Source organism: Oncorhynchus gorbuscha, linkage group LG26 (genome assembly GCF_021184085.1).
Source record: "Oncorhynchus gorbuscha isolate QuinsamMale2020 ecotype Even-year linkage group LG26, OgorEven_v1.0, whole genome shotgun sequence".
NCBI classification, from domain to species: domain Eukaryota; kingdom Metazoa; phylum Chordata; class Actinopteri; order Salmoniformes; family Salmonidae; genus Oncorhynchus; species Oncorhynchus gorbuscha.
The window spans coordinates 36,287,731-36,309,009 of record NC_060198.1 but is presented as its reverse complement, the minus strand read 5'-3'; the positions used below and the strand labels follow the sequence as shown (position 1 = coordinate 36,309,009).

Sequence of the window (21,279 nt, the reverse complement as noted above, 5' to 3'; positions counted from 1 at the left end):
GGACTTTCCACCTCTGTTCTAGTGATATTCTCTTCCAAAGCACTGTGAAAGAACTTCCATTTTTTGGGCTTGCATTTGAGCTTTTCTGTTTTAGTCTCATCCAGGCACGTACTGCTGTGATAGAGCTGGAGGAGGAGAAGCCTGCATGGTTTCTTATTTGTGGATAATCTCTCCATCAGTGCACCCTGCCTTAAGGTTATAGCCACAAGATCTGAGCGATAAGGGCACATATGCTACACGTTCATCAGCGCTCCCAATCACGTACCAACCAACTCACACCTGCCATTGGGGACCAGGGTTGCCAGGTGGGTGGGATTCAGAGCCGCTTCCTCTAAATTGGGGCTTAAATGCACACAGTCACACACAAACCGAGGTGTTTGGCAGCTGTCATGGGCTTATCACACCTCAAATCCCAGGGCCGATCAGCACACTCAGAGAACACCAGATCCCCGGAGCTTTGAAGCGTGCTCCCTCCCTCCTTCTCTATCCCCCCTCCCTTCCATCTCTCTCCCCATTGCTCTTTGCCGCCTTCTTATCCCAGATGTTATCTCCACTTTGGGTGGACGTGTGAGTACAAATGTAATGGGATTTTTTATGAATGGGAAATGGAATGGAATGCTCTTAGTGTTCTAACCAGAGGAAAACATCCTACAGATAAATGCCCAAATAAAGGAAACACCAACATAAAGTGTCAAGGGCATTGAGCCACCAGAACAGATAGATATTCTACAAGTGTCTGGAACTCTATTGGAGGGATGCTACACTATTCTTCCACCAAAAATTCCATCCTTTGGGTTTCTGTTGACGGTGGTGGAAAACGCATCTCAGACGCCTCTCCAGAATCGCCCGTAAGTGTTCAATTGGGTTGAGATCTGGTGACTGAGAGACACACACACACCCTTTAGAAGCCCCATGCTTCTTTGGGACCCCTCTTTTAAAGTCACTGACATCTCTTCTTCTAGCCATGGTAACCAAAATAATGGGTAAGTGGGCTTTTTAAACATGAGCATGAGACGTTATGCATGAGACATTAATTGCTTAATAAACTCAGGGACCACACCTGTGTGGAAGCACCTGCTTTCAATATACTTTGTACCCCTCATTTACTGAAGTGTTTCCTTTATTTTGTCAGTTACCTGTATGCTGGTACTGTAACTTTAATCTTCACAGTGAGCCAGATGAAAGTTGAGAGATAATAAATACCAGGTAAGTATCTGGGCACATGCATTCTGCATGCAATATAGGCCAAATCTCCTATTGCTTTGACAAGCAGCACGTCTTCGGTCTGTGTGTATACTATACTGCTTCAGCCTGTGTGTGACCCACTGTGTGTGGTGTCTGTGTGTGTGAGAGAATGTCTGCATCATGTGATTAATAAGCGTTATCTCCTTGGCTTTCCCCAGCCTCTCCTAATGAGCGCTGTGCTATCTCATACTCACTTCCCTGGCCGGCTCTCCAATCACTCCTCTAATTGTCCCTCAGTGCCAAGGCCTCTAGTACCGAGAAGCTATATTTAGACCAGCTGGCCCAAAATATCCCTCACAGCATCTATCACACACACACTGTTGTGTTTACAACTGGGAAGCCTGACAACAAAACAACAAGTGAAGAAACAAACAAAAATATCCCTAGTTTTCGAATATGTGTTCAATAAGAACGTGCATTTTGTCCAATTACGGGAGGAAATGTGATTTCTGTAGTTTCACATCAATAATAGAGTTCGTAACAGTGGCTACATACCTGGCAGTGTAGCCTATACGTAGGGCCTTTTTGTTGTTATCCGAAGGTACACCATTTCAATCTATTTATTTTCAAGTGTTGTAATACTGCATAGTGAGACGCTGACATGATGAATCATCCCACAGTTTGCTGTAGGTGGATTAATATTCTGTGATAGAATCTCAAGGCCATACATGCCCTGTATTCATAGCAGGTTCTGGATTGTTGCAGGGACTCAGCACCTCGCTGCCACAGACACACATAACCTACCTGTCACCAGGTGTCTGATGTTAACCAAACACTCTGTGTACACGGCTGCCTGTGTTCCTAGGCCGCAGACAGAGGAGTTGTGTGATTTGTATTGAGAGGAATGCTGCGCTTGTTCAAGGATGAAGAGGAAAGGAATTCCAGTGAATTATTGTTTATCCGGGATCAATTAGTCCCTCAGTAAGTGAAGGCCCATAATGATAGTGGCCCATATTATGAGAGGATGCTGTGTGCCAAGCCAAACAAGCCTCTCATCCTCACCCTGTCAGTGATCTGAGGAAAATACAACATCAGTGCCCTGAGCAGATTCATATACCTGTCACATTCTCTCCAAGGTATCCAAATCAAATCAAACTTTATTTGTCACCTGTGCCGAAAACAACAAGTGTAGACCTTACCGTGAAATGCTTACTTACAGGCCCTTAACTAACAGTGCAGTTCAAGAAAGAGTTAAGAGGGTGTGTCATTGTAAATAGTCCAGAAGCCATTTGATTAATTGTTATGTCTTATGGCTTGGGTGTAGAAGCTATTAAGGAGTCTTTTGGTCCTAGACTTGGTGCTCCGGTACCGCTTGCCGTGTGGTAGCAGAGAAAACAGTCTATGACTTGGGTGACTGGAGTCTATGATAATTAATTTGGGCTTTCCTCTGACACCTCCTAGTATACAGATCCCGGATGGCAGGAAGCTTGGCCCCAGTGATGTACTGGCCTGTACGTACTACCCTCTGCAACTCCTTACGTTCAGATGCCGAGCAGTTGCCTTACCAGGCGGTGATGCAACCGGTCAGGATGCTCTCGATGGTGCAGCTCTAGAACTGTTTGAGGATATGGGGACCCATGCCAAATATTTACAGTCTCCTACGGGGGAATAGGTTTTGTCGTGCCCTCTTCACCACTGTCTTGGTGTGTTTGGACCATGATAGTTTGTTGGTGATGTGGACACCAAGGAACTTGAAACTCTCGACCCGCTCCACTACAGCCCTGTTGATGTTAATGGGGGCCTGTTCGGCCCGCCTTTTCCTGTAGTTCACGATCAGCTCCTTTGTCTTGCTCACGTTGAGGGAGAGGTTGTTGTCCTGTCAACACACTGCTAGTTCTCTGACCTCCTCCCTATAGGCTGTCTCATCGTTGTCGGTGATCAGGCCACTGTTGTGTCGTTAGCAAACTTAATGATGGTGTTGGAGTTGTGTTTGGCCACGCAGTTGTGGGTGAACAGGGAGTACAGGAGGGGACTAAGTACACACCCCTGAGGGGCCCCAGTGTTGAGGATCAGCGCGGCAGACGTGTTGTTGCCTATCTTTACCACCTGGGGCTGGCCTGTCAGGAAGTCCAGGATCCAGTTGCAGAGGGAGGTGTTTAATCCCAGGGTCCATAGCTTATTGATGAGCTGTGTGGGCACTATGGTCTTGAATGCTGAGCTGTAGTCAATGAACAGCATTCTCACATAGGTGTTCCTTTTGTCTAGGAATGCCGTATTTCCATGACAGCACTTGATTTTAATAGGTTGATATTTCTGAGCGCTGGGTTTGGCTGTGCATCAGCTCTAACTGTGAGAGACTCCCACATTGATTACTGTAAACCTCCCGGTGCGGTGGCTGTGCATCAGCTCTAACTGTGAGGGACTCCCACATTGATTACTGTAAACCTCCCGGTGCGGTGGCTGTGCATCAGGTCGAATTGTGAGAAACTACCACATTGGTTACTGTAAACCTCCCGGTGCGGTGGCTGTGCATCAGGTCGAATTGTGAGAAACTCCCACATTGGTTACTGTAAACCTCCCGGTGCGGTGGCTGGGCATCAGGTCGAATTGTGAGAAACTACCACATTGGTTACTGTAAACCTCCCGGTGCGGTGGCTGGGCATCAGGTCTAACTGTGAGAAACTACCACATTGGTTACTGTAAACCTCCCGGTGCGGTGGCTGGGCATCAGCTCTAACTGTGAGAGACTCCCACATTGATTACTGTAAACCTCCCGGTGCGGTGGCTGGGCATCAGGTCTAACTGTGCGAGACAACAGACTCAGAGATTTAAGTCTTGTTTATTGAAGTCTAGTTTATTGAAGTCTTGTTTGGCCATGACCCCAGGAACCTAGTGATTTCCCAATTAGAATAGGTGTATACTTTGCACATGTTTATAGGACATTTTATGAGCTATGCAGTTTGTTAAACAGCATTTGTTTCAATGTGCTGGTAAAAACAAATCCTGGCATCATGTGAAGTTAGACCAATAAATGGTTTTAGCTGAAATTAGAGTAAAATAAACTTGTGACATTTAATTCAAAGTGCTTGTTACAGAGCCTACATGATGCCTGCATAATACTTGCATAACACCTGCCTGGTGTGTGGGTGAAGCTTCAGAAAATGAGTCACAATTATTTATTAACATTTATAAAGCACTTATGAAATCAGTGTTCCCACTCATTCCCCCCAAAATATCCAAATCGCAATGTAATATATGAAATCATAGTTAAGTCAAGTAACTATTTAACTAAATCAATAAAAATGACAAGTGACTAAAAGCATGCCTGACTTATGAAAGCATAATGAATCAATGATTATGTTTTATTAAGGATGAGAACCTATAGTATTACAGTATATCAGCATCAATGTGAGGGACATGGAAGTCACTGTTTGGCTCATTAAGAATTATAGCAAAAGCTTTAAGTGGATGATACAATATGTTGCCATCACAACCGGCTCACTCCTACATTACTCTTATGAAGTTCTAATACATCATTGTCACAAATATCTGGTTTAATAGAGAAACGCATATATTATACATTTTGGTGCCAAAAACATGCAAAAATCAGCAGACATGCCTCGAAACACTACTTGTAATTTGCCTCCCTTTCTGTGGACCAAGGGATTTGTCACAGAATTAAGATCCAACTGTGCATCTGGGCTGTTGATACATACTGCGTGACTTTAGTGATACAAACGCCCCTGAACGTCTTCTGTGGGGCACTCCCATTAGATCAGTCACCCTTATGCTCTTAGCTTCAAGCCCCAGACATACTCAACATTTTCCTACAATAAATATTTCGATTGCACATTGCTGGAGCAGCTGCTATTTTGATGAGGGAGAAAAAACAACAAAGGCCTTTTGGAACGAGCTATCCAGATGATGAATCATTTTACGAGTTTCCGGAATGCTTTTGATGACTTGAGCTGGGGTGAAAAGACAGAAACAGTAAGGAAAAAAATGGAACCGTCTCATATTGGGAGGACTGATTCCGCCAACGGCCCTGGTGTTCTTCCATAGCAACCCGTCACCTCGGCGTAATGCTAACAAATAAATAAACAAGCGAGAGTGCAGATAAAGAGCGTATAAAGACTCCGTCTGAGCAGAGCTGACCGGTTGAGACAGACAACTGTTTCAACACGAGGACTTTTAGCATGTGTGATTCGTTATTATTGAGACACACATTGGAGGCGGTGAGGGAGGAGGTTTAAACAGGATGCAGTGATGAACAACCCTGGGGCTGGGGTTCATCTGCAGTGGAAGCAGCACCTGTCTCAGTTCCTTCCTCGGCTATAGGAACTGAATGGAAACTCTGACCTCTCTACGCTGGAAGGTCCAACATCTGCATCGTCCCCCTTAGTGGCCCCTCACACCATACCACTGACACTCGGCATTCAGTAGCTCTCTCTTTTAGAAGGAATGCACACAGGCATTGATGGAAATATTGCTCATCCATGAAGAACATGGAAGAAGTGAACAAGAGGGTCTGCCACAGTGACAGTTAATGGTCAGTTCCTGGAAATACTGCATATTGACCAACACAGTCAATTTTTCACACTTTGACATGGTTGGCTTAAAGGGTAGAGATGATGGAAGCAGATGTGCCCAGGTGGCCTGATTTTACTACAGAGATGTTATCAAACTAAAGTCATTAGGATGGCCAATTAGTGGCAATATGTCTAATCCCTGGGGGGCTATGGCTTGTGCTTGATTATCATGGCAGCACTGAGTGAGACATGATGATCAATCACTCAGCTCACCTTTAACCTTTAAAGACCTGCCAAAGCACACAAGAGTGCACTTTGTGCCCTGAGATGGAAGATGGAAGAGATAAGCCAAGCTAATGAAATGTATTTCTGTGTTATGAAATGGTGTTTGATTCTGATGCTTTTCCATTCGACCCAAGGACCCAAGCATCCTCTTATGTCAAAGGCCAATGCATGGGTCAAAACGCTTAGCCCATTTGAGTCTTCAGAAAGGTAAATGCTGATTTTATCAGTAACTGCTTGCCTTAAACCAAGTCAGAGTGTAAGCTTATAGGGAAAACTCCCAAGGATAACCTTCCAGCTTTAAGCTATCACTCTTGTCTAGAGAATACAACACAAAGAATGTTAAAGACATGCTACTGAAGGTAAACGTAAACTTCAGGAGCCGCTACATGGTCATGTTCCAGAAAACTCATTTGTAAAGGCCCTTTGGCCTGGTAATTTCTATGTTCCAGAAAACTCATTTATAAAGGCCCTTTGGCCTGGTAATTTCTATGTTCCAGAAAACTCCTTTGTAAAGGCCCTTTGACCTGGTAATTTCTATGTTCCAGAAAACTCCTTTATAAAGGCCCTTTGGCCTGGTAATTTCTATGTTCCAGAAAATTCCTTTGTAAAGGCCCTTTGGCCTGGCAGCAAAATGTCAGAAGTGAAGTATGTTGAGCAGCACTGTGTGCCTGAGGACTAATAGGACCTCCTTTACACCACAACCCCTGTGGCCGTGTTTAGCAACAACAAAGCCTCCCTAATGGGCTCCCATTTCCCACTACTAACGCAGGTTTAATAGCAGTGTGTGTGTTCTCTCCCTGCTCCCCATCTCAGTGGGACACCCTACCCCTCTCTCCCTGTGGGCTCTCTCTCACACAGAGGCAGTCTGGGAAGGCATCTCCCCTCCGCCTCGCTACGCAGTGATGTCATGGGGAGCGCTCTCTTTTTACGAGCGCAGCTCTGTGATCTCTGGCGGAGATCAATTAGCTGAGCAATCAGGCCTCCCCTGCTTTTGTGTGAGTAACTCCTCGTAAAACAGAGCGGTTGCCTGGCGACCGGGCACGTGGCATCTCAACAAAAACAGCCACCCAATGTCAGGCCAAGCCGTGCTCTAAGAACGAAGGCAGAGTTAAACCGTGGTTCTCCTGTTCTGAGCATAACATTAGCTAATCTAATGTAACATTAGCGAAAGCTAATGTATCCAGTGTGATGGTTGGTGACTGGTGCCACTGTCAAAACCAGTTGTTAATTGGCCTAAACGATGCCAGTCTACTGCACACAAGATGTCATAACCATTGAGAAGTTGGGGTTGGATCCATGTTGTCTGAGAGTTCATTGGAAGCCTCTCAAAAACCATTGTTGATCTCAATGACAATGTTTGTGTTAGCCATCTTTCCCAAGTACTCCTTTGCTCGTGTTATCAGTTAAAAAGGCATAGCTACTGAATGGTATGCCGCCTTGTCCTTTTAGAATAGCTCAGGTGGAACCGCACATCATCTACACATGAACCCACAGAGACTGCTCTGTATAAAGCCGGATAAAGCACTAAATAAACTTCAGTTAGTGCTAAATACGGCTGCTAGAATCCTGACGAGAACCAAAAAATTTGATCATATTACTCCAGTGCTAGCCTCCCTACACTGGCTTCCTGTCAAGACAAGGGCTGATTTCAAGGTTTTACTGCTAACCTACAAAGCTTGCTCCTACCTATCTCTCTGATTTGGTCCTTCCGTACATACCTACACGTACGCTACGGTCACAAGATGCAGGCCTCCTAATTGTCCCTTGAATTTCTAAGCAAACAGCTGGAGGCAGGGCTTTCTCCTATAGAGCTCAATTTTTATGGAATGGTCTGCCTACCCATGTGAGAGACGCAAACTCGGTCTCAACCTTTAAGTCTTTACTGAAGACTCATCTCTTCAGTGGGTCATATGATTGAGTGTAGTCTGGCCCAGGAGTGTGAAGGTGAACGGAAAGGCTCTGGAGCAACGAACCGCCCTTGCTGTCTCTGCCTGGACCGGTTCCCCTCTTTCCACTGGAATTCTCTGCCTCTAACCCTATTACAGGGGCTGAGTCACTGGCTTACTAGGGCTCTTTCATACCGTCCCTAGGAGGGGTGTGTCACTTGAGTGGGTTGAGTCACTGATGTGATCTTCCTGTCTGGGTTGCCACCCCCCTTGGGTTGTGCCGTGGCGGAGATCTTTGTGGGCTATACTCGGCCTTGTCTCAGGATGGTAAGTTGGTGGTTGAAAATATCCCTCTAGTGGTGTGGGGGCTGTGCTTTGGCAAAGTGGGTGGGGTTATATCCTTCCTGTTTGGCCCTGTCCGGGGGTGTCATCGGATGGGGCCACAGTGTCTCCTGACCCCTCCTGTCTCAGCTTCCAGTATTTATGCTGCAGTAGTTTATGTGTCGGGGGCTAGGGTCAGTTTGTTATATCTGGAGTACTTCTCCTGTCCTATCTGGTGTCCTGTGTGAATTTAAGTATGCTCTCTCTAATTCTCTCTTTCTTTCTCTCTCTCGGAGGACCATGCCTCAGGACTACTCTGCATGATGACTCCTTGCTGTCCCCAGTCCACCTGGCCGTGCTGCTGCTCCAGTTTCAACTGTTCTGCCTGTGATTATTATTATTTGACCATGCTGGTCATTTATGAACATTTGAACATCTTGGCCATGTTCTGTTATAATCTCCACCCGGCACAGCCAGAAGAGGACTGGCCACCCCACATAGCCTGGTTCCTCTCTAGGTTTCTTCCTAGGTTTTGGCCTTTCTAGGGAGTTTTTCCTAGCCACCGTGCTTCTACACCTGCATTGCTTGCTGTTTGGGGTTTTCGGCTGGGTTTCTGTACAGCACTTTGAGATATTAGCTGATGTACGAAGGGCTATATAAATACAATTGATTTGATTTGATTTGTATCACAACCCTTAACCCTTAACTCCAAGAAAAAAAGACCTGACACTATGGAACAGCAAAATGATATAATTGTGCAATCAGTAATAGCCAGAGAGCTCTGCTCCCTCTCCTCAACAACTAGTTGTGGTGCCAATGATAATACACCATGTCTTGTGAATAATAATATATAATGAGCAACATATCTCAGTCCATTTATCCTGCCTGCACAGGGCTGGGAACAGGACGACAGCAGGCAGGAGAACACCTCAGTGGAAATGATCTCGCTATCAAACAGAGCCCAATCAAACTGCTACTCTCCCAATCCACAGACCTGTTCTCATGGCCTCTGGTCTGAATGAGTCACGCTTTATTTAAACACTCCAGGTCCCCACAGTCAGGAGTCCTCATCACCTCCGGGGAGCTACTTATGAATGATAAAGGTTGCTAAGACTTAGCGTGTGCATTAGATGTTAGCAACCGCACTAAGGGTAATTGTGACTTATGTGAACTCTGCTGCTGCCTGGGCGGTCAATGTGGGAAAACATTGGCCTTATAACATTTCCAATGAAAGTATCAGGCTGACGTGCTAGTGGCAGAGCATCCTGTGGTGTCATGAGCTGCTGGGCGGTGGGAGAAAATAAACAAGTGTATATGGGGGGGGGGGTCGGTTTGACGGGTCGTCTGGGGTGCATTTCCTCTTTAGCCTATGTACTGTACAGCACCGGTGAGGAAACACGCCAGCATGAAATATACCTCAGTGCTGGCGCAGCGGTCTAAGGCACTGCATCTCAGTGCTAAGGCACTGCATCTCAGTGCTAGGGGTGTCACTGCAGACCCTGGTTCAATTCCAGGCTGTATCGCAACCGGATGTGATTGGGAGTCCCATAGGGCCGTGCACAATTGGCCCAGCATCGTCCGGGTTTGGCCGGGGTAGGCCGTCATTGTAAATAAGAATTTGCTCTTAACCGACTTGCCTAGTCAAATAAAATATAGGTGATGTAATCATCTTATGAATAATGTCTGGTTTATTTGTCTATATTATGTCTGCGTAGGTGTTTATTTTCATAACTGTACTGTATTACATCCAGTGTGTAAGTGAAGAAACCATCTGACAGGGAGGCTGTTCCTTTCCTTCCCCAGGTTTATTTCTTGGAGTTTATGAGAGAGGTGATGTAAAATCCTTGCTTACTAAGCTCAATAAGCAAAGTTTACACTCTTCCTGAACTTTCACAATGGTCAGTTGATGAGAGGTACGGCTCAAGTTCTTCTTGATTTACTCTAAATGTGTATAGCAACATCCACTACACCAGGCCCAATGCAGCACAATATATATATATATATATATATATACACTGTGACCATATATATATATATATATACTGTGACCATATATATATATATATATCTATCTATCTATATATATATATATATATATATATATATATATATATATATATGGTCACAAGTCAGTCACATAATTTAGTTAATTTACTATTACTGAGTCAAGATCATGAAATGATTAGTGCAATGCTGACGATACACAGGTTTTAGACAGGCAGTTCAACAGATGTGCGGCATTATAGCTCATCCACTCCTCATCTCATCTCTGAGACTTTCCTTCTGAGATCCATGCGGTCATGGTCCAGGGAGAGACCCTCTCCTGGTGCAGATGTCATCATCCTTCATTGCCTTCCATTCCTCTCCCTATGATTTCCCTGTCCTTGGTGGATGTTAACAAGCCTCCACGATGCTTTATTGGAATGCAGCAGCTCCACAGTGGGGACCTTTCGTCAGGGTCATTTACTGGGCGTGAAAATAACTTCAGTTGGTGGTGAGACGGGCATGACATAGAGGGGGGCAAAGAATGTCCACAACAGCCAATGCAGATCAGGAGATTAATGAATTCTGCATATCCATGAACACAACATCTACACACAGCCTCTGTCATACCCTGGCTTAGGTCCCTTTCACCTTTCTTCTTCTTCTTCTTCCATGTCCTGAGGCTGGAGGTGTCAGCGATCAGAATGTAAACAGGCGCTGGTGTGGTGAAGTGTGTGGTCAGAGGGGAGTCTCTCATTCATTCAGTCTCTAGACCAGAGGAGATATACTGGAAAGCTTGCAGTGAACATCTCCTGCCCTGGGCACTCTGGGATTTTGAGGGGCTGCGGTGCGGTGGGCTCCAGGCCAGATTTTTTTAGCGTTCTGCCACACGCGCCCTCCACACTGTCTCCCCCGTGGTGGGTAGCGAGCGAGCAGAAATCCACTGTGCTGTAAATCATAAACGATGATCCATCGTAACCCTGACATGTTTATTGGGCTTTTCTCCCCTTCTCTCCAAGGGCTCATTTATAACCAGTCAAACTCCCGATGTTAAAATCTCTCTCAAATATGTTTTGTGTTTTCGATTGTGTCAGGCCAGCCATTTTATTTCTCAATAATCCGAGGATCATTAAAGGTCCTTATCCCAGTGTTGTTGGAGGCTTTCCTTTTCATGGCTTGTTATCAAAACAGGTGGAAAGCTCATAATGTGAGATAAATGAGGAAATGTTTTAGCACTTTTCACAGCTTGCCTTGGGAAAAGGGACTGAGCAGTTCCATTCTGGCGAGAGAAAAGAAAATGTTATGGAATAATTGTTAATGATTGTTTTCATGGAAACACTGAGAAGTCATTGTGAGTTGTGTTATTTCATACTAATTTCACCCAAGTCCCAAAGTTTGTTCTGGCTGCTAGGTGGCTTTCAGGAGATGGAATTGGGCTGGAGAGGAAAAGGCAGGGTTCCTCCTTCTGCACGCCAGCGTATTGTTATCGTAGGGAACCCAATGAACCTACAGTAACTACGTCCTGAGCCAGATAGAAAATACACCAATCTAACCTGTACGTTTGAAAACCGTCTGGTTCCAATCACTGTCAGATCCAGTTTAATCCAATACATTTCACATAGATTTACATCACATTGATGTCTGTCATTTCTGTCACTTTCACTTAGGTCAGAATTATCAACTTGTCTCCAGATAAGATATCACAGAACTGTCTGGCTTTTCACAATGACTCATTCAGATCAGACAGTTACAATATGTCTATCACTGTAACACTATATGCTACAGGCTTGTTATGTTGATTTGTCTGTCGGTTGTGAGTGATTGGAGAACAAGACAAACTTAGCGTTATTAAAGAAACTGCTCTTCGGCGAGAAGCCAAACCTAGAATGAAACAATAAAATAAGCTTAAAAGTCCACCAGGGCTAGTTAAGGATCATTGCGGGGTTTGGTGTAATTTATGCAATTCCCTGAGATACGGAGAGGAAACCCTTCTGAAGCTACTGGCCACTGTTTTATTTACTGTGTTCATTGTGATTTGAACATGGACATTGAGGTTGTGGCCTGGAAGTTGCTGTGACCTATGAGGTCATTAAAATGGTGGTGTCTCCTTTGAATCATCTCCATCTGTTGATGGGATGGGTCAGGTCCACCATTTTGGGTTTGATACGTGTTGAGGAAATGTCACTCTTGAAGTTCAAAACATTGTGTTACAGAGCCAAGACTCTGCCATTGTTACATCACAGTGTAATCTAACTTGGGCTTTGGTCTCTGTTTGTTATTGGGCCTCTTAGCTCATTCCATTTCCCACCCGTCTATGAGGAAACCAGATACCCTATCTCAAACTCACTATCCTGAAGAAACGAAGCTCAATATCTTGGAAAATAAACCATTTTGCATAAAGAAAAGTGTTGTGAAAAGAGGGCCAATGATCCCCACCACCTCACCAACCCCATGCACACACATTATATGCACACACAAACACGCACACGTGTACACTCAGTGTTCACCACCCAAGACATCAGCAAGGCAGGGAGGATGTTATCTCTGCCTGTGGGTTTGGACCAGCAGGAGTGGGAGGAAGTAACGCCTGAGGGTTTGGGGTGTGTGGAATGACCTTGACCCCAGGCAAGTGCTGGTTCCCTGGCCAGAGTATATGACAGCCTCCCTGGTTTTCATCCATCTTCTCCTTGACTGGAAGACGTATGAAAGACTGCGTAATCCTCTGCCTGTGCAGGGTTCCATGCTCCAGGAGCCAACAGAACAGAGATCTGCTCCACACAGCACAGCAGCAGGAGGAGGAGGAGGAATGCGATTGATGAATCCCCAGGTTTTTACTTCCTGCAGCAGATGGAACTCTGGGATATTTACAGTTCTGTGGGGAAGGAGGGGGGTCTGGTAGCCATTGTCCTCAAGACCTACTGATTATATCCTACTGCTATTTATCCCCCTGGATTTCCCCCTAAATCCACTAAGTGGTTCCTTATTCGGAGAAAGGAATTGGTCACTGGGGTATGGGAGAAAGACATGTTGTGTCGGGGGTGACTGAAATCAATTTAAAAGTACTGAAGACCCCTGGAGAGGCCCAAGCAGAAGTTATTTGGACAAATAAATAAAAGTGGGAACAACTCCATTTCCTTATCACGGCGGTGATTGGGTCTTCTGTTTGTTTGTTTTACAATGTTCTGGAGAGAACTGGTTTTTAATGAGGACGACGAGAAGAGTCGCTGAAGTTGTTCTGAGAAGTAGTTTCTAATGAAGAGGACGAGAAGAGCCGCTGAAGTCGTTCTGGAGAGAAGTGTTTTTGAATGAGGAAGACGAGAAGTGTTGCTGAAGTCTGCACATGTAAACTGAACAGAGATGCGTTTTACAATTAGAAGCTACACAAGCTTTGTTGTATCGGAAGATACGTTTTCCAGCGGATATTATTTGCGTGTTGATACAGCACTACCATGCAACAGTATGGATCAGTCAAACATTTTTACTTTGACTTGTTGGTCCAGTTTGTTGGTGTAAAAGCAACAGTTGCTGTAAAACTCTTTAGCTCTGACACAAACTACATGGTGAAAAGGAAAAGTCTCCTGCTGACTGTCTCAGATTCTAATGAGTCAAGCCTTCGTTCAGCCATAATAGAGCTAGTTGCCATTTGTTGTTTTTGTCTTTTAGTTTAAAAGGTCCTGTATCCACATAACAACAGGGAGGATGGCATCACCCAAGGGCCGTTAGCACGGCTTCTACTGGGAGTTTCTATCCACATAACAACAGGGAGGATGGCATCACCCAAGGGCCGTTAGCTCGGCTTCTACTGGGAGTTTCTATCCACATAACAACAGGGAGGATGGCATCACCCAAGGGCCGTTAGCACGGCTTCTACTGGGAGTTTCTATCCACATAACAACAGGGAGGATGGCATCACCCAAGGGCCGTTAGCTCGGCTTCTACTGGGAGTTTCTATCCACATAACAACAGGGAGGATGGCATCACCCAAGGGCCGTTAGCTCGGCTTCTACTGGGAGTTTCTATCCACATAACAACAGCGAGGATGGCATCACCCAAGGGCCGTTAGCTCGGCTTCTACTGGGAGTTTCTATCCACATAACAACAGGGAGGATGGCATCACCCAAGGGCCGTTAGCTCGGCTTCTACTGGGAGTTTCTATCCACATAACAACAGGGAGGATGGCATCACCCAAGGGCCGTTAGCTCGGCTTCTACTGGGAGTTTCTATCCACATAACAACAGGGAGGATGGCATCACCCAAGGGCCGTTAGCTCGGCTTCTACTGGGAGTTTCTATCCACATAACAACAAGGAGGATGGCATCACCCAAGGGCCGTTAGCTCGGCTTCTACTGGGAGTTTCTATCCACATAACAACAGGGAGGATGGCATCACCCAAGAGCTGTTAGCTCAGCTTCTACTGGGAGTTTCTATCCACATAACAACAAGGAGGATGGCATCACCCAAGGGCCGTTAACACGGCTTCTACTGGGAGTTTCTATCCACATAACAGCAGGGAGGATGGCATCAGCCAAGGGCCGTTAGCTCGGCTTCTACTGGGAGTTTCTATCCACATAACAACAGGGAGGATGGCATCACCCAAGGGCTGTTAGCTCAGCTTCTACTGGGAGTTTCTATCCACATAACAACAAGGAGGATGGCATCACCCAAGGGCCGTTAACACGGCTTCTACTGGGAGTTTCTATCCACATAACAGCAGGGAGGATGGCATCAGCCAAGGGCCGTTAGCTCGGCTTCTACTGGGAGTTTCTATCCACATAACAGCAGGGAGGATGGCATCAGCCAATAGCCGTTAGCTCGGCTTCTACTGGGAGTTTCACAATGCTGAGGTAATAGGGTAATTGCGATAACCAGCCATGCCATTACACAGGGAAGTGCGTGTGGGTGTGTGCGTGTGTGCGTGTGTGGGTGGGCAGGGGGTGGTAACGTCCCAGCACTGGCTGTGTTGGGTGGCAGCACAGTGGGGGAGCTGGTGGGGGGTATGTAGCTGAGCGGTGGTGCGCGGAGCGTGTCATTTCACTGGGCCATTAATCATTCCCAGACTCCCCAGCTCCAGCGCCGCGCAGGGGCTCCATGCGCTCACACTCAAACTAGGTGGTCCTGTTGCCACTGCCGTGGCAGCCCAGGCGGGCAGAGGGTGGCGGAGGTTAAACCCATGTAGGTTAAACGCGCAAACGCAAACACACATCAGGTTCCCATGCCTATGTCAACAGATACACCCAAACAACACACACAGATAAGCAAACTAATACATATTCATTCCATCACACACGGTTAAATATTGTATATTTGCTTGTTTTGACAGAAGTGGCAATCTCTTCCTCGGCTTCTCTTCAGACACTAGAAGATAATACCATCTAGCAAACAGTGTAACACTATGTAACCCCTCTCCATCCGCCACATCCCCCTGCTCTCTACTTTGGAATTACAAGACTGCAGATGTTATTCTGGTGGACAGTTTATATGCCAACACAGGATGGATATATAGTAGACAGGCTCCCAGCTCTACCTGTGTGCTTCCCTCTCCTCTGTTGACCATTGAGAACCCTTGTATATTTAAGCCTGTATTTATTTAAGCCACCCCCCAGCATCACTAATGTACCGCATCATGGTTACCCCATAGAGACAATGAGGTCACAGATTAGCAACGTGTGCAGCTGTTCCATTTAGTTGCCAGACCCACCTGTCTCCGTTTTCACTGTGAGATCTGTGAATTATACAGTCTCTACAATTTCCTCTTGGCTTGTGATACAGCACCTCAAGCATTCATAATGTGACCTGTGATATGTATATTGCAACACTTGTCAGCAGTTATCACGTATTAGTAACACTAGACAATGCCTTGACGGTTTCAGGTCCTGAAGAGAGGACAGTGCCCACCCAGATAAACAGAGACTGGACCTGTATGTCCTCTGACACACTGAAGCAGTGTGAAATGACCCCTCATGGTCCTCTGACACACTGAAGCAGTGTGAAATGACCCCTCATGGTCCTCTGACACACTGAAGCAGTGTGAAATGACCCCTCATGGTCCTCTGACACACTGAAGCAGTGTGAAATGACCCCTCATGGTCCTCTGACACACTGAAGCAGTGTGAAATGACCCCTCATGGTCCTCTGACACACTGAAGCAGTGTGAAATGACCCCTCATGGTCCTCTGACGTCAGAGTCAAGAGAAAAGGAATCCTAAACCAAAGCTACCATTTCCTTCCAAAGGAAGGGCCACCACTACAAACCGCCGTCCACAACATAGCCATAGAATATTTTCTCTATTGTCTTAAAAGGCAGAGTAAAGCCTCTTCGGCTCTACGTTCATGTCTGTCTTGAATTATAAGCTCAACAAAACAAAATCTCAAGAAACATGAAGCATTTGCCCAGAGGACACTGGATTCCACCAGAGCTTGGATTTTGAGATCTCAGTAATATACGTCTTTGTTTTTTAGTCTCCCTGTATACAGTGAAACCTCCCAGCTCACCACAGCCACACAGGCTGATGTGCCAAAAGGACTGTCCTGCAGGCCCACCATATGGAGATACATTGTAGTTTCCACTTCAGTTACGGAACAGAATTAGTCTGGGGATATTTTGGAATGAGTAACAGCCCAAATGTACTGCTATTCATTACCTTGTTAGCATAGAGGTCCATCGTGAGGCCCTTTAGAACTCCTGATATTGACCGCAGGTTCTTTAACAGTTTTTTAAATATACAGTGTGTCTCTACAAACGCGCAGATCATCATTTTTCCTTGAAGAATCACAGAGGCCAAACAATGTACATATTTCCCCCCTGGCACTGTGCTCTATACTCATGGTTTCACATGGGCCTAATGATATGATTTTAGTCTAAGTGCAGTCTAACTGACCTTCTATTCCCAGTGTGGTGTTTAAAGGTGTCTGAGTTTTCATCTGTCTGTTGAGAGACTCCCAATACTGACCTGGCTGCAACCCACCTGCTTCCGATTAACTGCTCAAAAAGCAGACAAAATGAGGGGGAAAAAATTCAGAAAATCACATTGTAGGATTTTTAATGAATTTATTTGCAAATGATGGTGGAAAATAAGTATTTGGTCACCTACAAACAAACAAGCCATTTTCTTTCTCATTTTGTCTGTCATAGTTGAAGTGTACCTATGATGACAATTACAGGCCTCATCTTTTTAAGTGGGAGAACTTGCACAATTGGTGGCTGACTAAATACTTTTTTGCCCCACTGTACTTGTTTTCTTTTATTGGTTATTTTTCTCTTTCATTCAAAAAACATTTATTTAAAGGTCTGCATGGCAAATTTCCTGTTGCTTGGTACCCATAATTGAATGGTGCATTCTTTCAGCCCATGAGACCTTTCTTTGGATGCTGTGTTGACGAATATACACTGTATACTATGAAAACAAGTAACTATTCATACAAAACAAGTAACTATCCATACAAAACAAGTAACTATCCATACATAACAAGTAATTATCCATACAAAACAAGTAACTATCCATACAAAACAAATAGCTATTCATAAAAAACAAGTAAACTATCCATACAAAACAAGTAACTATCCATACAAAACAAGTAATTATCCATACAAAACAAGTAACTATCCATACAAAACAAGTAACTATCCATACAAAACAAGTAATTATCCATACAAAACAAGTAACTATCCATACAAAACAAGTAATTATCCATACAAAACAAGTAACTATCCATACAAAACAAGTAACTATCCATACAAAACAAGTAACTATCCATACAAAACAAGTAACTATCCATACAAAACAAGTAACTATCCATACAAAACAAATAGCTATTCATAAAAAACAAGTAAACTATCCATACAAAACAAGTAACTATCCATACAAAACAAGTAATTATCCATACAAAACAAGTAACTATCCATACAAAACAAGTAATTATCCATACAAAAAAAGTAACTATCCATACAAAACAAGTAACTATCCATACAAAACAAGTAACTATCCATACAAAACAAGTAACTATCCATACAAAACAAGTAACTATCCATACAAAACAAGTAACTATCCATACAAAACAAGTAACTATCCATACAAAACAAGTAACTATCCATACAAAACAAGTAACTATCCATACAAAACAAATAGCTATTCATAAAAAACAAGTAAACTATTCATACAAAACAAGTAACTATCCATACAAAACAAGTAATTATCCATACAAAACAAGTAATTATCCATACAAAACAAGTAACTATCCATACAAAACAAGTAACTATCCATACAAAACAAGTAACTATCCATACAAAACAAGTAACTATCCATACAAAACAAGTAACTATCCATACAAAACAAATAGCTATTCATAAAAAACAAGTAAACTATCCATACAAAACAAGTAACTATCCATACAAAACAAGTAATTATCCATACAAAACAAGTAACTATCCATACAAAACAAGTAACTATCCATACAAAACAAATAGCTATTCATAAAAAACAAGTAAACTATCCATACAAAACAAGTAACTATCCATACAAAACAAGTAATTATCCATACAAAACAAGTAACTATCCATACAAAACAAGTAACTATCCATACAAAACAAGTAACTATCCATACAAAACAAGTAATTAAATAAAGTGAAAGCATTTCAGTGGTTATTTGCTCCCAATATACTTTCACTTAATATGCTATATTCCTTAACCAACAAAGAATTTGTTAAAACAGACAAAATAAAGGTTATTAACATAATAGAAATAACAATCATATACAACTATTGAAAATAGGGATTAATAACTTGAAAAATCAAAACCTACAAACATGTCACCAAATCCAGATGGACCTAACCCCTGGCAGTAGATGATGGCTGCTTGGGGCCGAAGAGTTCCTCTACAAGAACATCTATGACATCATCTTTTCAAGAAGTTATTTTTCCTGTCACATGGGCTACAAAGGAAGCGGAATGAGACCCAGATGGTGAGCAGCCCCGGCCTCGACCCAGCCTGGCAGCCCAGGGGAAGACAGCCCCGGCCTCGACCCAGCCTGGCAGCCCAGGGGAAGACAGCCCCGGCCTCGACCCAGCCTGGCAGCCCAGGGGAAGACAGCCGGACTGGAGTCAGCAGAAACAATGTCAATGGTCCCAGTCAGCCACATGGAGAAAGAACTGAGCTGTCAATGTCAATGGTCCTAGTCAGCCACATGGAAAACGAACTGAGCTGTCAATGTCAATGGTCCCAGTCAGCCACATGGAGAAAGAACTGAGCTGTCAATGTCAATGGTCCCAGTCAGCCACATGGAGAAAGAACTGAGCTGTCAATGTCAATGGTCCCAGTCAGCCACATGGAGAAAGAACAGGCCTGCAGAGAGACTCACTGAGCTGCTGCACACGTAGTGAAGGCCTCGTCAACATGCGGTCAAAGCAGAGGTCTGGGATTTGTTAGAGCCTGTCTCCTCTTCACTTTTTACCAGACAGGTGGGATAGCTCAACCAGAGATATCACAGTTTAAAAACAAAGCTCTGTGTTCTATAACAGGGTCTTTTGACTGAACAACCTCTGCAGTAGAACATGAACTTCTACTTTAAAAATGCTCTCTCTAAACTGTTCCCTTTGAGACATAGTGAACGCAATCCAGTGGGCTTTCGGGGTGATTTAAGAGCTCACGTAAAGATTCAGCACACTTTGACACTATTTTTAGTGTTGGTCCAACACAAGTATGTGCTGGACCGCCCGGGAGGAGAACCTGTGGGATATTGATAATAATCACATCTAATTCAACATCCCTGTAGGTGGTAGACGTGTCAGTCCAAACCAAGAATGACTTCTGTTTCTGTTCGATAGCTGCCAAATACTTTCAACAGCGTACAAAACATGCTGATAACAATTAGAGGGGGAAAGAGAATCTTGTGAGAGAGTGTGTATCCTCTTTCAATCGACATGTAAATTCACTTTTGTCCTTTCCTGTAATACAGTATGTACTATAAACCATAGGGTTGGACAGTTTCTTTTCAATTGCTTTCTCTCTCTGGTTCTTTGTGACAGGCTCTTTGTTATGTTGATAGTTTAGGGGGGTTAGACACATGCAGAGATCTGTGTAAGGCAACAGGTCAAACATGGCGGAGGAGCCAGTGGCAAGTGACTGATACTACCCCTCTGCCAGAGAATCCCAGCTCAGAGAGAAAAGAAGGCTCTGCTGAATTACCAGGCCTTGGCAGGAACTCTCCCTCTACATCAGTGGGCCAAAAGCCTATAACATACAATAAATAGGAGAACATGAAATCAAGAACTAGGCTTGGATGCACAAATGCTCCACAACTGTAAAAGCCCGGTAAGGTCAAAGCCCCATCTCAATGAAATAATAGCGTTGCATTTAACCTCTGTTCAAAACAAAGTTCAAATTGAACAAGTGCAAAATGACACGTATGAGTGACTAAGGCTACCATTTTCAACTAGCCTCAAAAGCCACTTGGCAGGCAAGTCTTTCCCACAGTTTCCTTCACACCCCATCAGTCAACGAAGTGAGGAGAGTAGGTCTGACGCGAAAGGGTCAATGCTACGCTGTGCATGTTTGGAATACAAAGCAGCTGGGATGAATTTAAGAGATGTGCCTCTTCTGGAAGAGAAAACCTGATGGTCAGGGGAGGAGCCAATTCTCTGTGTTTATTTATCTCCTTCATTTATCTCTTCAATGATAAACCAATCACTGGCCTTTGGGGGTGTGGTGGCAACAGATTAAGCTGATCATGGAGATGTATTTTCTCATAGCATCTAAGACGCAAAATGAAAGGCAAATCAAATCAGGAAGATTTTAATTTGGTTTAAATGAACTAACTTGCTTTGCATGCCACATCATTGGATGGGAATGCAATGAGAGGGTAACGGCTGCCAATAAGAATGTCTTTCCACTAAATATGATGGCCTCCCCGCATGCAAAGCCACATGGGAAATGGATATTGTTTTACTTCCCCAGTGCAGCACCTGCAGTGTAGCCAACTACTCACCCATATCCACATCTCTCTCTTTCTCTCCACTCCTCTATTTACACCTCTCTCTCTCCATCTCTCTGTCTCTCCATCACTGTCTGTCTATCTTTCTAGCTCTATCTTTACAC

General features: G+C 44.3%; 1 protein-coding gene across 1 annotated transcript in view; it reads right to left on the bottom strand.

The window, feature by feature from the left end:
- The window catches only part of ntn1b (netrin 1b), a 70,846-nt gene that overhangs the window by 17,786 nt on the left and 31,781 nt on the right, over window positions 1-21,279 (bottom strand). The window lies entirely within an intron of this gene.